General features: G+C 38.6%; 1 long non-coding RNA gene across 1 annotated transcript; it reads right to left on the minus strand.

The window, feature by feature from the left end:
- Nucleotides 1-8,422: 8,422 nt before the first annotated feature.
- Nucleotides 8,423-14,077, minus strand: LOC136258133 (uncharacterized). The gene is made up of 6 exons (XR_010702596.1): nt 13,976-14,077; nt 11,086-11,179; nt 10,882-11,038; nt 8,743-8,806; nt 8,613-8,678; nt 8,423-8,560 (listed from the first exon to the last, which is right to left on the minus strand). It is a non-coding gene; the product is annotated as an uncharacterized lncRNA (long non-coding RNA).
- Between the last annotated feature and the right edge of the window lie 482 nt (nt 14,078-14,559).

A 14,559-nucleotide genomic window follows, 5' to 3' on the forward strand; every position in this document is an offset into this window, starting at 1 on the left:
TGCAAATCTTGGTTATAAGTAAGAAGCTGGTGAATAAGCTTCATTCAGTAGGCCTCGTTACTTCGTTGTGGCTAGACGTTACTCAGAGGATAACTAACAAAATTAGTAACTTCGTTACTTGTAGTAATAATATTACATAATATTATACTTGTTACAATAACTATATTACTTAGGTAACGCGTTACATTTGTAAGTAAAGTAACTTGAGCTATATTTTTCAGCTCAACTTGTCGTGCTTTAGCTAACAAGGGCTTTATCTAAAACTGACTCATGAGTCCTCCCAGTTCAGCAGATTTACGGGCTCCCCTTCACTGAGTTCTCAGCTGAACGTTACTGGCTTGATTCTTGATCAGCTAGCTTACTGTGATTTGTAATAAATTCATTTGACGCGAGTGTGGCTAGGGTCTTCCTCTTCTTCCCTTGAAGAGTTTAAGACCCGGGAACTGCGTCTTTTTGTGTTTATTTTGTGTTACTCTACCCGTCCCAGTCGAATTATCGACTGGGATAGCAGGGGCGGATCCAGAAGCTGGCAAGGGGAGGGGCACAAACAGGCTAAGTTGTAGGTGGTTGGAGAGAGCCAGTTAATTGTTAGTTGCTACATTTTTGAAGATTGTTGATTTTTGCCATTTTGGCCTTTGCAGATGGTTAAAAACTGTTTTAAGGGCTCTGAATGTGTTAAACAACAGCAACACGATAATTATTTTAGAGGCGCTTAGTAAACGAAGGTGCTGGGTGACTTATTTCACAGCTGGCTTGACTTTGGTTTCAGGCGAATTTGTAATAAAATGTGCATATTTTCATAAGTGATCTTGGCCTGACATAAAGTTGTGTATTTTAATCAGAAGTATGGCTGGCTCATCCACAAGGTAAGGGGGGGGGGGGGGGGGGGGGCATTTGCCCCAAATGCCCCATCCTGGATCCGCCATTGGATAGTCACCAGCCTCGCCAGAAGACATTTTTAGACGTAAACTTTTGGAGTGGAAACTATGGCAACCCCTCGAAAACCCAAGAGGAAGCTGGCAGGAAGCTCTCCGCCCAAAAGAAAACCTAAAAACGTCAAGAACAGTGAAGCCGACTGCATAGTCTGCGAAGAAGCGATCTTGGAGCCTGGCGAAAATTCTGATGGTGATGAAGCTGTATTCTGTGAAGGTGACTGTCAAGGCTGGATCCACAGAAAATGCGCGGGCCTGACCCGTCCAGCATTTCTCAAACTAGGTGAGTCTGACTCTCAGTACTTATGCTCTCATTGTATGCTGGTTAACCAAAACAGTGAAATAAACAAATTAATGAATACCATTAAAGACCTAAACGCCAGCATAGTTTCACTTACAGAAACAATCACCCTACTACAGTCATCTGTCAACAACACAAATCAATCAGACCAGACAGCAGGCAACACATCGACATCTCTTAACATCCCATCAGAAGCCAGTGTCAATACTTCTGCAAATATAACCAATACCAAAGCCAGAAATACTGACAGAAACCACAACATTGTCATCTATGGTATCCAGGAGTGCCCTCCAAATATGCCAAGAGTCGCCAGATCTAAACTTGACTTGGAGAAAGTTCTCCCGATCCTTAACACCATCGACACTAGTATTGGTGATACTTCAATTAATGACATTCACCGTTTGGGAAAATTCTCAGCTGATAACAATCGTCCAAGACCAATACTAGTTAAATTTCTCCGTACACTTGATGCCAGCACTGTCTTATTCAACAGAAGCAAAACCAAAAAACCTATCCTGATTAAACCTGACATGACACCTGAAGAGAGAAAGATAGAATCAATCCTTCTTCATGAACGTTGGAACCTTATTCAACAAGGAATAGACCGTAAGGCTATAAAACTTCGCAACGGTCAGATTCTTATCAACAATAGACTTCATGGCATAGTTACAGACTTCAAATTTGTTAATTCCTCCAGTGGTTCATCTACTACAAGCTCTACATCTGCTAGTATTGCACCCGACTCTGTCCCTAATCAACAACCCTCTGTTCCTAATCAAAATCAATGACTACCTAATTGTTTCTACATAAACACTAGAAGTATTGTTAATAAGTTAACACAATTCCAATCCTTAGTTTACTCTCATGAATATGACTTGGTTGCTATTACAGAAACCTGGTTAACCAGCAATGTATTTAACAATGAAATTCTACCAAATCAATACATTATCTATCGCAATGATCGTAGGTCTAGAGGTGGAGGGGTCCTAATTGCCGTTCAAACTCATATCATCAGTAAACTCTTACCCTCCCCCACCAATCTTGAGATGTTGACTGTTGAACTAAAGCTACCCAAATGCCTAATCTTATGTGTGGTATACCTTCCTCCTGATCCAACATCATCTCAAATTCGATCCCTATCAGATCACATATCACAGTTCCAGCAGTCACACAGTGTTGTTCTTCTAGGTGATTTTAATCTACCACATATAAACTGGGAAACAATGTGTGGTAATTGTCGAGCCTCTGAAGACTTATGCGACATGACCTTTGAATTGAATCTTGTCCAACTTATAACCTACCCAACACACATTCATGGCAACATACTTGACCTCATTCTTACCAATGACGAAGACCTCATCACAAATGTCTCAGTTAATTCTCCAGAATGTTCTCAGATTTCATCTGACCATTTCCCAATTTCCTTCAGTATTAACCAAAACTGTCTACCATTTCACAATACTACTACATTACAAGCTTATGATTATTCAAAAGCTGACTTTACGAGTATGAATGACTTTATTTTAAATTCTAACATTGCTGACTGCTTAACCTGTGATGATGTTGAAAGCACTTGGTCTACCATCAAATCGGTCATCTCAGAAGCAATGTCCTTGTTTATACCCAAGTTTCAGTTGCGATCTAATCAGTATCCAAAGTGGTTTAGTCGTGATATAAGGCATCAGTTGAAGTGCCTTCACACTCTCAGAAGAACTCATAAACGTTCACCCACTCCCCATAATACTGCTAAACTTCGTCTAGCTGATGAACATTTTCAACAAAGTGTAGCTTTGGCCAAATCTAATTATGAGTCTTCCCTCATAAACAGTTATGCCGAATCCTCTAATCCTGCTATCTATCACTATATTAGAAGTTATACTAAATCTGGCACAATACCACCTACTGTACATCTCGATGACACTACAGCTTCAAGTGATGCTTCCCGAGCTAGTCTGTTCAATCGATACTTCCACTCAGTTTTTACAGCTCCAACATCTTCTGAACAAACCATTCCATCACTCCATCCAGATCAAATAAATTCTCTAACATTCACTGAGGATGAAGTATACTATGTTCTGTGCCAACTTGACCCTAACAAAGCTACTGGTATCGACAAAAGTAGTCCCAAGGTCCTCAAAAACTGTGCTTTCTCACTAACCCGTCCATTATGCCATCTTTTTAATCTCAGTCTGTCAACTGGGTCAATTCCTGAGGAGTGGAAGATTCATTTAATTGTACCTGTATACAAATCAGAAGATAGATCTTCAGTAAAGAACTATCGTCCGATCTCCCTCCTCAGCAACACGTCTAAAGTCCTTGAAACTCTAGTTTATAACAACATAATCAATCACACATTCAGCCATATCACAAATTGTCAATTTGGGTTCCTTCCTGGTAGATCAACTACCCAACAACTGTTGCTATACTTGAACAGCATTCATCAAGTCACCACTCAAGGCCATCAAATAAACTCTATTTATTTGGATTTTCGCAAGGCCTTCGACAGTGTTCCACATATGAAACTGCTAAATAAATTGAAGTCTTGTGGAATCTCCGGTAATCTCCATAAGTGGTTCAGCAGTTATCTACATAATCATCTACAATGTGTAAGAATCTGTAATTCCATTTCCAACTTACTTCCCGTCCTGTCTGGGGTGCCTCAAGGTAGCACCCTTGGCCCACTGCTCTTCCTGCTATACATCAATGACCTACCATCTGTCATAAAATTCTCAAGTATATTCCAGTTTGCTGATGATACCAAACTATCTAAAAGTATTGCTGTTTCTTCTGACCAACTGTGCTTACAAGAAGATCTCAACCATTTATTCACCTGGAGTGTTAACAATGATTTTAGATTCAGTGTACCCAAATGCATCCACCTGAGTTTCAACAGTAAATTCACTACCACATATTCTATTGATGGCTGCCCACTCCCACAGCTTCTTTCTCATCGTGACTTAGGTTTGCAGCTTTCATCAGATATGTCCTGGTTCAAGCACTATCAAATCATAACTGCTAAAGCCTATAAATATTTAGGACTGCTGAGGCGTGTCTTCCATAGCTGCCATTCTATCAGAGCCAGAAAACTTCTCTATTTAACTCTAGTGAGATCTCAGTTAACTTATTGCTCACAATTGTGGAATCCTTATATGATCAAAGATACCACTATTCTTGAAAAAGTACAAAGACGAGCCACCAAGTTCATTCTAGCTGATTATGTCAGTGACTATAAAACACGCCTACTCCGGTTAGGTATCTTACCTCTAATGTATATGCTCGATCTCTATGATATTATGTTCCTTGTCAAAGCTTTACAACAGCCATCTTCTCAATTTAACATATACAACTACATATCATTTAGCTCTTCCAACACCAGGTCTTCGTCTACCAACAAACTAAATCATGTCCGCACTAATAGTAACTATGCCAGAAACTTTTACTTTAATAGAATTCCCAGGATATGGAACCAATTACCTTGCATTGACATCAACCAGTCCCTACCAGTCATCAAAGCTACTATTCAGAACTATTTATGGCAACACTTCACCACAAATTTCTCTCCTGACAATCCCTGCACCTATCATTACTGCTGTAGATGCAGCAAGTGCTATGATTCTGGACTGACAATTAACTTTACTACATAAGTTTAATTAACTCCCGGCTGCCAGCACAGGTTGCTGGCAGACCATCAATGTAACTTTTTCTTCATCTATACCCACCTACACATGTATAATTGTAATTGTATGTTGCATTGTAAAGCATTAATAATAATTAAAAAAAAAAAAGTATGCAATATGTACCATAGAAATAAATGCTTACGATTTGAGTTCTTTGTGATGCAAAGGTTAGTTGTTGTGTTTATCGCATGGGGATCGGGTAAAGGCGGGAGTTCGATTCCCGGCTGAGACCCGATTTTTTTCACCCTGCCTTTACCAGCATTTGGGTTTAAATAGCTCTTAAATTTGCTTGGTTTCTGAGCGTACGCGTGTCACTAGTGTGAAGTGTCGAGGTAAGCTGGCTGTGAAAGCAGTCAGTGTGGTGCTGGCAAGGGTTCAAACCCAGGGCTAGGAACGACCAGTCTCCTCCCCTAACTCCTCAAAAAGTACACAAGACAATGAACTAGTGAAGTTTTGTTATAATTCCTCTCATTATTGAAGGTCTTTGAAGCAGCTATGGAGAGTGACTCCTGCACGCTCTTTTTAGCTTTTTCACACTGGTGAGTATGAGTTTTTAGAACCAACAGAATGGATGAGCTGGTCTTGTTCTTGCTAAGCTGTTCTATTATACTAACTATTAAAAAAAGGCGGCCAGATTACCAGCCAATTTGAGTTAAAAGAAATTACTTTAGGATGCAGCAAGAGTGAATATAGAACACAGCTGAATTATAAAGGCTCAGTGTTACATATTTGAATTAGTTGTATATGACCATTCATTCTTGGCCGCTAGCCATTTCAGTTGCCAGTTACTGTCATGTACACACCTGTTTTATAGCCAAGGTGTTCTTGCATGGATTAAACTTTAGTAATTGTAGTTAGTTGTATTCTTGGCCGCTTCAGATATCAGCTCTTTAAGTTACCTATAGTTTACATCATGTTTAGCCATGGGTCAACAATATAGTGGTCAATTCTTTGCTTCAGCCACAAATGGAAACAATACAATGGTAGCTAGACATAGTTTTTGAGACAACATTATTTTTGATGCTTAACTTCCTTTCAGCACCAGGCTACAGTGTAGTTGATACATCAACGGCCTGAATTTTATTCTACCATGTTCAAACTGTGCAACTTTGTCTGTGCTTGTGAAAACAGAACAAAACATCCTGCATGCTGCAGGTTAGATGATCCACCCCAAAAACACCTTCGCTGTAAAAAAGGCGTGCCCAAGAAACTACAAGTACCTGGAACCCAATGTAAAAAACAAAAACAAAAAACAGGTCAGCTGAAGTGAAAAGTAACTGTAAGCATTCAGCAAATTGCACTCAGGTTTTTTGCTAATTGACAGTGCAGCGATCATTATAATTATGCATGGTGTATCTATAGCTGCACAAAAATGTCACAATAGTTTCTGGTATATCTAGTACCTCCTCGAGGAGTGTGCATGAGAATTTTAACCTTTACAGTGTCCAGATGCAGGCTTCCATGGCCACCCATTGTTTTGTGGTGACTTATTTGCTACAGTGTTAGACCTTCTACCTCTTAATATGCTCTCTCCAACCCTTGATGAACCATAAGACAACATGCATAATATGCAGTCTTGCAGGTTTTTGTTCATGAACGTACAACTCCCACAGCAATGTTTATAATTATAATACTGACTTTATGCTGACCTTTCTGGTTTTTCCCATCCCTCTTCTGTAATTAGTTAATCTACTAACAGTAATGAATCTATTGGTTGTAAGAGCTTTCATAAAATTAAACTGGCATGAACTTCCAAAAATGTAAATCAGATTTTTTGATTATAACTTCATGATCAGATGTACAGAACATCATTATTATGTTAATTCTGTTTTTTGTACATGATTACTCTCGTGTCTTCATATGCACAGGTTACCATGGCAACAATCACAATTATGTTGCCATTTGTATATTAATTTTATGGTTTAGCTTGTCAATGTGAAATTCAAGGTTGGTGGGCGGTCTCCTGCCGAAATCAATTCCTGACCACCACTTTTAATACACACTAACTGAAGCGTATTTGTGATGTTAATAGTGTGATAAATGTCATAATTAGATCACTAAGAAGCTTTACGAAATGCAAAATTAAGAGTGTGGGCATGTCTTGTGGTCAAACTGCAACCCTTGATTTTCAAAAACTCCACTTCATAATCGTATACTTGTGGGCTGTCTCAAAACATGTAACTGAAATAATATTATTACTTGTGCATTTGAAAGATAAAAAAGTTGAGAATCATTTTGTAAATTTAAATTACTGAATTTCACAGATTTTTATTTTGGAATTACCGAGAAAATTGATATAAATGTTGTTTTGATAGATGAAACTTACATGGGAATCTTATTTCAAAATTTGAAGTGTCGTAAAGAAAAATCTTTAAACTAGCTATAGCTTGTCATGAGAAAACACTATCAGTGATGCTGGTCAAAAAACCAATGTCCCTAGCAATCATTCATATTATAATAATAAGTACTGAAGGTTATGTCAACCCACCAATGAGGTTTTGATAGTCACAAGATGATAGTCAGTAGGTCAAGTCAACAGCTCAATAGTCTCATGATGATAGTCAGTAGGTCAAGCCACAGTCAATGAGGGTGTTTGTGAAAAATGGCTTGTCCTGTGCTGTGTGTCGAAGAAAACACTGCTTGAACTGCAGGCCGTTCATATTGCCATCTCCTGCTAATATAAAAGTTTAATAATTCTAGCGCTTCCCCCTCCAATTAAATTGATCATGTCAAGAGTACACTTTTTTTTTTGCATTATGAACTCTTGATCACGTGCACTGTTATCAGAACTGTCACAGTAAATATCTAATTAGTAACCACATCAAACAGGCCAGACAAGATGCAAATCATGACCTCATTATGGCATTTATGTCAAGTAGGCCCCTAACATATGTATGTACAGTACTACTAGGGGTGGGCATATTTTAAAAAACTGTATCACTAAAGTAATATACCACATACTGTATGGTTTTCAAAAACTATTATAGCAGAACTTGTTAGCAACAGTGGAGCAAAGAGCCTACTATTGGAGGTACCTCTGTCTAAATTGAAGGGCCAGACACTACCTGAGAATCATGTTCAAGATTCTGAATCTCACTTAAGCACTGAGCTGGCTTCCAAGCTAATTGGAATACTGGCAAGGCTTGTGTAAACATTCACACAGTGCACAAGTAACTAAATTGATTACAGCACAGCACACGAGATAATATACAGCATAATTTACAAGAAATAATATGGACTTGTAGAACATCTGTTGAGATCCCAGATTCCGTTCTTGCCCAAAGTCCAGATTCCATTGTGGGATTCCAAGTGACTTGTGTTGGATTTCAGTCCCTAGTATTAATAGTTCGTAGGCTAACACCTCCAATTTGTTTTTCCTACTTGAAGAGAAAGCACTGTATAGTCTACAATGAGGCTTATTTATAATAATATTCTGTGGTATGTGACATTGATCAATACCACCCACCCCTACATACTATTTCTTAGACAACATAATAAACCAGCAGCTAAGCTTCACTGAATGAATAATTATTGCAAAGATGTGGTCAGAAACACAAAAGAAATGTAAAATTAACTTTAAACGTAAACCTATATATAAAAGTTATTCTCCTGTAATTCTTGCTGGTTGCACAGGAAGACAGCCTTTCCCACTAAAAACATCACATGTATTATTCTGGATGCAGGGGAAGTATATGCACTTACATTAGAAATCATGAGTAAGAGGTACGTGTAGTGTCATCCCATCCAACACCTTATGATAATTCCATCCTGAGGGATCACATAAACAATGAAAATATCTACCGTAGGAGCTATGAAATACTACTGCACGTACCTTCAGATTTCAGGTGCCCTAACAGACTCCTGCAGTGGCTGGACAAGTTCATGTTGTGCTGGTTCTAAAAAAATAAAATATCACAAAACATCTTTGGAAGGGTTTGGGTAGACATGTAGCAGTGTTAGGAGTACCGCTTTACGTAAATGACGTGTTACATAATGATACAAGCAAGTACATGAAAAATGAGGAGTTTTCAACAAGAGTAGGGACCATAACTCATCAATAAAAAAAGCACTGAAACAAGTTTGAGTAGTCTATGATATTAGATCACAGTAAAACAATAAGAAGTGTTATATCCCTACTGTGCTCGATACCATAATGGAAACGCACAGTAGGGGTATAACACTTCCTATTCTTTTATTGTGATTTAATATCATGGACTACTCCAACTTGTTACTGTGCTTTCTAACCAGGCGTGTCCCCACTTCGGCTGGCTGTGGGCATGCGCCTGGTTACTGAAATTGTTTTCCAAAAAGTGTGTGTGTGTACGTATATATGTTTGTATAATTTGTTTGTCTTTCTGCACCCACATGAGCAAAACTTTGTTGGTTAAAAACAGCTTTATGTTATAAATAAAGGCTATTACAGAGCCTCTATTAAACTTCTGGGCAGGTAAGCTTTGGTTAATACTGCTGAAATATGAGTGACACAAGTTATAAGGACGAGGTGAAGACCTGTCCCAATGGACTCTATGGACATCAAACAGCCAAAAAAAACATCACAGCTGACCACCTAGGATATCGAATAAAATGAATTCCTTTGAGTTGATAAGGGGGTGTGCCAGTACGTATGCAAACAAAAATGAAGAACAGCCTTGAGGCTTTGCCTGGAGAATTTGCGCAAGACAATTTTATAGACGAACTATAAAACAGTTAAGAAGATACTCCTGTGCATTATTATTGGGTTGAAGTGTTTCGTTTCAGGTACACCTCCTTAGCAATGCTTAGCACTATAATTACAGAATTACAAAATATTTAATCTATTATGAAATACAAATTCTACAATTCAGTTATGCACACTGAAAAACCCATTACTATACTGCTAATTAATTCCAGTTAGGTTTGTTTGCTGCACGGCGTCTGGTTTTTAGAAGTATAAACTTGTTTTAAACGACGTGCTATGGTCCCTACTCTAGTTGAAAAATTCCTTTTTTTGTGTACTTGTTCGTTAACTTTTTTTGGTAAATAATTTTATTATAATTGGTAAACATAGAAAATTTAGTAATATAACTTGAGTTACTTTGCTTAAAAAGGCATGTTACATAAGTAATGAAGTTACCATAACGAGTCTAATATATTACATAATACAAGTAACAAAGTTGCTCATCATGTTGCAAATCGCTGAGTAACGCCTAGCCACAATGAAGTAATGAAGCCTACCGAATGAAGCTTATTCACCAGCTTCTTACTTATAACCAACATTTACACAACACAACCATGTCACATGATAAGGTGGTAGCTGCACACACGACAGCTTAAGGCCGTGGATGCAAAATAATGTAATATGTAATACTAGACTATGGTATGCATAGTATGCTTTGAAGTTTGGTCACTAATGAGGTATTTAAACTCCAATAGATACCTGGGGTAGGCATCTAAACTTTGACACCTGTGACAAAAAAAAATTTCGTCTGAAGACACTTTTGGGCTTGGTTTTACCCAACCAATACTGTCATGTCATTGTGAGGAAAAATTACAGCAGGTTTTTGGGTTATATTATATCACGGATCGCCCCCACACCGTCGATGTCCCTAATAAACAGTACTATCGTACTGTATGATAAGTAGGCAGCAGTGTAGGTTATACTGGGGACAGTGTGTTAGTACAGATTATACTGGGGACAGTTAGCCCAATACAAATGTAATGGTGCAAATGCATATGAGTCGGTTGTATTGATGATTCTCTGCTGAAATATCCTAATACGTGTAAATTGGACAACGAATCTCGGTTTGTGTCAATTCAGCAGCCCCCCCTCCACAAACACACACACACACACAAAGCAAAGCCTACGACAGCCATGCAAACATAGCTATTGCGGCCCAGTGAGCCAGCACTGGGAACACATACTTGCACAAACAATGTAGGTTTTGGTTGTGATGGTCAGAAACATTATATACACTTAAGGGCGGTTACTGACCTTGGAGCCTTTCCCGGAGTGTCTTCATGTAAAGACGGTATCTGACATTGTAGAGTCCAGCTGAAATGAGGCTCGACACCTGCAGATGGGTGTGTGGCTAACAACATCATCTATTTGCAACTACTTTCAAGTCAGTAGCTGCCTTATGGCTGATCACCTGAGGTCAGATCACATGGTTATTTAATTGATCACATGACTAATTACCAATCGTAGGTACTCGAACCAGGCTTTAATTGGAACAGACACTGGCTTCTGAGTTTGATGTTAACGCCTGGCCACCTCGTCAAACCAGTCCATCCTGTAAAACCAAGAGTACAGAAAATAATAGAAACCAAGAGTATTGAATGGTGTATTACTCTGTGATTAATGACTGCGTTTTAGTTTAGTGGCCAAATTGGGCTAAATACAGCAACCCTTAATGGCAATATAAACAAACAATTACTGAAATATCCGTGTTACTTTAAGCATTCATTAATCATGGGGTAATACACCCATTAGCTACTCTTGGTTACTATTATTATACTATTGGTAAATGTTGATGTCACATACTCACACACATGATCGCCTCAAGGCACACACACTTAATATAAAAGCATTCTTTGAACTGCATGATGGGAAGTTAATTCTTGCCTATTTCAAATTAATCAGGAAATTTCATAATTATTGTACTATAGCCATGAAATTTGAGAAAGGTACTTGCCCTCCTCAGGTTAATTGTCACAAGGCTCATTGTTCCACCACGGTTTACACAGTTCTCTTGACCCAACCAGAATCGGGTATGGGTAGGTTTTTATACTTAGATAAAAAAACAACAAAAAAACTAAGGTACACTGTCCCCATTTTTGTGTGCCAATTTTGAGCTTTTTTTTAATTTTACTGCCAAAGCTTTTAACTACAGTAAATTAATTAACCCTTGAACTTGCATAGGCCAGAAAGCCATCCCGGATACCTGTGCCTTGTACAAAGTGCCATAACCTTTGAAGCATTCATCTTATGGCTTTTACTTGTGATCTAACAAGGAGTAAAAATTGACACTTAGGGTTTTACCCCAGCGCCAAATGGTGAGGCCAACAATAGCCATGAAAATAACTTTCAGTACGGAAATAAGGAAACATGCAAACCCTTTACACCTCCCTAATGTGCTCAAGATACCTTAACACAAATGCGCAGTAAGAATATAACACTTTTTACAATGATTTAATGTCATGGACTATTTGTTTCAGAACTTATTTATTGATGTGTTACGGTCCCTACTCTAGTTGAAAATTCCAATTTTTCATGTACGCATTGGTTTGCTAACTTTTTTGTAAATACTTTTATTATGACTGGTGAACCGGTGCAAACAGAACTGGCACCGCATACCCCAGCTATATCAATTATCATCTGAAAAGTGAAGTATCCATTATGTTTCATTGTCAGCTATGTTCAATCTGTTACACAGGATTTTGAATTAAGAACTGTTCAAAAGGCACCTTTGTGATCCACGCATATTGAAAGAAGCAACACTACAGTGCTCGGGCCCCAGTTATATTAATAATCATCTGAAAAGTAAAGTATCCATTACACTTCACTGTTGGCTATGTTCATTGTGTACACAGCAGTACAAATCAAGAACTGGCTGAACTGCTTGAAAAGCACCTCTGTAGCCACTATGAAAAAATATGGACAATTTCTGCTTCAAAGAGAAGCCTGTCACGTGCTACTGCCAAATCAACACTTTTCGCTATCAGCAAAGATGAATGACACACAAAGGAGGATGCTGGTAAGTCCATGAATAATGCATGGTACGTACTGCGGTATGCTAAAAGGAACCTCTTGAGCAACGTCGAAGAGTAACAGTGAAAACATCAAGCCCATAGCCTTACCCATTATCGAGATACGCTTGTCCGAAGGAATCAGTCAGTCAGTCAGAAAATTCCATTGAATAAAAAAGCTTAAAATTCTGTAGCAACTTGTTCAAAGCATTTCAGGCCGATCTGAAAGCTTGTTTGGGTTTAGTTCAATAGTGCCTCATTGTTGTCTGGGAAAATTGAGGCTGCTTTTGGGTGATGTTACTTTGTGGGCCACGCCTACTGCTTTGTGGTCCCCGGCCACTATAATATTATATTTATATATAGTTTTGTCATTGAATAAGCAATGAAGCCACCTATACTTAGGAATTCATTGTACTAAAAGGTAGAAGTGGTTGAACCTAGGTTACGGGATACTGCAAACTCATAAGTACACTATCACTTGGTGATTTGGGGCTTTTGGTTTTCTTAATCCATTGTTGACAAATATTTATCCATTCTTAACTTTTTCTCATTAATCAACTTGGAATTCAAATGTTGTTATGGAAACATGAGATGTCCCTATGCCAATTAGTGAAAACAAAATTAGACCAATGAAGAACTTACTAATAGTTCTAAGGTTTGGAGGACATCACTTGTGAGGGACTGACAGAGGATTTGTAAATAATGTGTATAATTGCTAAAATATGGCTACAATATGGCCTAAAGCAAGACACTGCAGTCACAAAATTAATTTTTAATTCATATCACAACTACCAGAAACATTATTTCTAACAAATGACTCCGTTACAGGGGATTCATTACTTCTTGCAACAAAGAAGGCAAAATTCATGCTTAAAGCGTCATATGGCTTGTTTGATTGACCAAAGAATGTTGTTCTATAGTCCATACTAGGAATGATAACAGTAAACAACCATCATAACAGGAGTGAACTGCACATGTTTGTGGCTAGTTAACATGTAAGAAGCCATATCACGCTCTACACTTTTCACTCTCCAGTGTTGCAAGAAGTGATAAATCCCCTGTAAGCCCACAAGAAGCCAAACTAGTAGGTATACAAAATGTTAACAGTCCTGAATTTGGTTCAGGAAAATATTGCCAGTAGTCAGCAAAACTACACATGCGCTTACAGGTGTACCAGTTGCTAAGAGTACTGTTTCTACGCTATTTTGTACCGTTACGCGTGTTCTAATCAGCACACTATGATTCTCCTAAGTTACAATGTAATAAGCCTGTAGCCAGCTGATACACAACACAACAACACGCCTGTACATGCAGTGAGTGCAGACATACGAAAAACTTACTTGCGCTGAAGTGACGTTGATATCGCCCTGCTGACACCCGAGCGAGCACCCGAGCACGCTTAAATGAACGACGGTCCGCATTAATTAGAAGCTAAATTTATTTACTGTGGCGCTTAGAGAGGAAGTTTCCATAACACGGAGTTAGGATATTAATGTATACTACTGTACTCTAAATGATGCACATTTTCAGTAGCATTACACAGTCAGGCAGTTAACTCATTGGAGTGATCTGAGTGATTGGAGTGATCTGAGTGATTGGAGTGATCTGAGTGATTGAAGTGATCGGAGTGATCCGAGTGATCAGAGTGATTGGAGTGATCTTAGTGATTGAGTGATCGGAGTGATCTGAGTGATTGGAGTGATCTGAGTGATTGAAGTGATCGGAGTGATCCGAGTGATCTGAGTGATCTGAGTGATTGGAGTGATCTGAGTGATTGGGGTGATTGGAGTGATCTGAGTGATTTGAGTGATTGGAGTGACCTGAGTGATCTGAGTGATTGGAGTGATCTGAGTGATTGGAGTGATCTGAGTGATCTGAGTGATTGGAGTGATCTGAGTGATTGGAGTGATCTGAGTGATTGGAG

The sequence above is a fragment of the Dysidea avara genome, chromosome 1, assembly GCF_963678975.1.
Source record: "Dysidea avara chromosome 1, odDysAvar1.4, whole genome shotgun sequence".
Lineage (NCBI taxonomy): Eukaryota > Metazoa > Porifera > Demospongiae > Dictyoceratida > Dysideidae > Dysidea > Dysidea avara.